Source organism: Dicentrarchus labrax, unplaced genomic scaffold (genome assembly GCF_905237075.1).
Source record: "Dicentrarchus labrax unplaced genomic scaffold, dlabrax2021, whole genome shotgun sequence".
Taxonomy (NCBI): Eukaryota; Metazoa; Chordata; class Actinopteri; family Moronidae; genus Dicentrarchus; species Dicentrarchus labrax.
The window spans coordinates 15,252,230-15,256,037 of record NW_026136705.1 but is presented as its reverse complement, the minus strand read 5'-3'; positions in this window follow the sequence as shown (position 1 = coordinate 15,256,037).

Below are 3,808 nucleotides of genomic sequence, written 5' to 3'. Positions count from 1 at the left end.
GATTTTAAGGCCCCGCTGTCTCTTTAAAGGCCGCACCTGCGCAGCTGCCTGGTTCTGATGCTGCAGTGCCCGGGTTATTTTCGGTAAAACAGCCGGGGTTACTCTCGTTCAAACGGGCCCTACATGCCTTACATCACCCATGAGAGGAAATCAAAACCATTTTTAGCCAATCGCACCTGCCCCTTAATCAGACCAATTTAAAACGAGCTGTCACGTCGCCAACACGAGCAGTTTCAGCGCAGCAACCCATCTCTTTGTGTGTGATTTGCCTCCTCGTATCTGCTAATATTATCAGCCAGGACCATATTCTTAGACACAGAGTAACACATGCATATCTGAACCCATCACACTGATTGCAAAGCCTAGACTATATGATTAGACCAACTCTGGTTTGCACTGCGTTGTCAGCCACATATTTGTGTATTGTCATTTATCCATAACTCTGCCTTGGTGTGACGGAGACAAGTCAGTATTCAAAATAAAGGTGGATGCTTTGTTATTTGGCTCCAGTAAATGTGTTGCATTGCCATTTTTAAGCTTGACTGCGATAGGGACACCTCAGGTGCTACTTCAATTTATTATTCTACTTCAAAGGCCAAATCCTGATTGCATAATGTATTCTTATATTTGCCTGAGGAAACAGAAATGACCTTTCTTACACTCTCTGTAGAATAGACTCAAATTTGCATTCATAAATGATCTAAAAGCAAGCAACCATTCTCATTCATGGCGCCTAAAAAACCACAAAGCAGATCATTAATCAACTCAATGATCATTAAGTCACTTCAGGGATAATAGTGTTCCTCTATTCATAAGCCACACATTAACAGTGACTGACTGCCCCATGTTTGAGATAAGAGAACTCATGAAGTTGTAGTTTCAGTCTGTGCCTGTGAATATTTAAACTCAGCTAAGATGTCTTTGCAAAGACACACAGTGACTGCAGGAGTGAAGGTAATTCAAGGAGTGGAGAGTGAGCTCATAAACGAGGGTTAGGCATACTATATGTACTGAGCTGAAGTGTTATTAGTCATCTGAGGGGAATACATTGTACAGGATGGCACTAGGAACAGCTGCTCTCCTCTCTGTGGCCTTTTTTCTGCTTTCGACACAAGGAGCTGTCACAAACACAGGTGAATATTTAAGATAGTATAAATATATAACTTAAATTACTCATTTTTTGTTTTTGCAAGCACAGCATCACTGTAACTGAATAACACATGGTGTGCAGGTCCAGCGACTCTTCCTATCAGACTGTCTGTGGAGAATGACCTGTCTAACATGACTCCCGAGTCCTATTCCAGCACTGTGGTAGAGGGAGGTGTGCTGCTGGGTGCTCTGAGAAGACTACAGGAAACACAAGAGGACTTCAAGTAAGACCACCCGTGACATCCCCTTTAATTCCTCTGCATTTCATCCTTTTTTTCTTAAAGGTGTCTCAGCTGTTTCATCTACATATTTAAGCTCATGATAGATGTCCTGACTCTATGTGTTTGTGTGTGTATTGCAAGGTTCACAGTGAAGGAGGACCCAGACTTTGGCCTGTTGTTGGAGAGTGTGAATGGAGTAGCTGGAAGTGAGCGTGAGCAGACCTACTGGGAGATCCTGTTAGAAAGCTCCGGAGAGTACAGCAGGCTGGATGTGGGTGAGTATCCTCCCCAGAATTTAAATACAGCATATCTGAGGAAGACTTAATGAGCTCTAATGAGGCAGGAGAATTGGCTGTCCTTTCACTTACTGCCTCCGGATGTGTTTTTGTGTGATTATTCAAAAATGTTATTGTTGTGATTAGTCACTCTCTGTCTTAAATATATTTGGTGTGATTTGTGCTGCTCGTGAGCAAGTGGTGCAACTACATAATTTGGGTGCTTCTTTGGTTTTTGGAGTAAAGAGGATGTATCAATAGTTGCTCATTATCCTCTAGTTCTAAAACAGTTTTTCATTAATGAAGCTCCCTTTGAAATAATAAGTAACCCCTAACCAGTGTATGATGTATTTGGAAGAGGAAAAAAAGCCTTTATAAAGAGGTACAATACAGCAGTGCACCATCTGTGTCTGATTTATTAAGAAAAACACTTAGATGCTTTATTTCAAATGTTATCAACAACCTATTGATAAATTCATGGCAAACCATTTTTTGTCATTATACAATAACTTAATAGCATTTAAGTTGCACATATATTTTATTGGGAAATATGAGTTTGTTTCTCTGGCAGGGAGGCAACTGCAGTGATCAGACTTATTTCCAGAGGGTTTCCAGCAGTTAACAATCGGATTGAAAATAGACATATTGAATATGACATTTGGCTTACTGAACTTACATTTACATTTTTTATTGAACTTACTATAGTATAATTATTTTAGTAGTTATGAATGACTGACATTTTTTTTAATTAGAATATATTTTTAAAGTCACTTAGCCCCTGCAGTACTCCAAAATACCCCTAAGCTCCATAGGAGAAACACTGCTTTAATTACTATTACTGCAAGAACACCTTGTCAACTGAGCAGCACAAGTGAGCTGGGTTTTACGTATGGATATGTCAGTTTCTGATCCACACTTGTCCCTTTCCACAGGAGTTGGCTGCTACAAACCTAAAGCTGGTGAACACATCATCTTCAGGTTCAGCACCTGGGGTCAACAGTGATGAACAAGCTGAAGTGCTGAGCAGTAACTCTCCAGGATCAGATGTGGAAAAGAACCTGATTTTATTTTTCATTTGTGGTTGTCTGTGGATAATGAAGTGGTGTTGTGAGAATAAACAAAACAGCAACATCTAGTGGCTTTCAGGAGCAATGTCATTCAAATCAAATCTAGTGAGTCAGTGCATCAAATTTAATTTTCTCCACCTGACTGGATTGCAAAATATAAAACATGTGAGCAAATATTCACATTGTGGCATTGGTTGAACAATAAACACGACATTTATTTACATTTTGTGAATGTTTGGCCAGCTTTGTGTCACCTTTGAGTTAGTTATAGTTAACATTTGACTTTGAAAATATATGGGCTGTCAGAAATGACCGCAATAAGATCACACAGAGACAATGTAAGAAGAAATGTCACATGCTAGGAAGGGTACCGTCTGTCACAATTGTTTGAGTGCAAAGGTTGAAGTGGGACGTGAGAGGCATGCAGCGATTATGAGTGGCATCATTTGTCAGTTTATGACAAGTCTGCTTATGGAAACTGCAGCAAATTCAGGCTTTGGATTTCTGTTAAAAGCCCAGAGATACCTCACTCTTTTAAAAATAAACAAAGTGCTGGATTCAAAAGTGTTTGGCAAAGGTTCTATAACCAAATGCCCATGGACTGGGTGTTCGCAATGTTGATTAGTGTGTGGTCTTTTTTTGTTCCTTTCCAAAGCACAAGTCATACTAACATTAAAAATAAATCTATATAGAAAATAAAGATTTGATTTTACAATAAAAATAAATGTTTTGTGCTATTTATCACAATAATTTAAATACCAAAAAGCATAGACTACCTATAGAAATATTTTCCTTATAAAAGGTCTATGACAGTCTAACTATGAACACTGACCGAAGCTCCTCCCTTTGTAACAAGATTAAATCTCTTTCCAGGACAGATGGAGTGAGAGGAGGAGCGATGAGGCAGAGAGCTTATCTCTGGGCTTTCACTTACCTCTCTCCTCGTCTACATCTTTATTTCTTCTTCTCACTTAGAGACAAAAAGATGTTTACAGACACACCTGTTACGTAGTATGTGTCTGTGTCCTGGTAGGTTGAATCTGTCACATGAAATTATAGCACCTTGTTAAATCAACCAACCCGAGAGTGCTGTGTG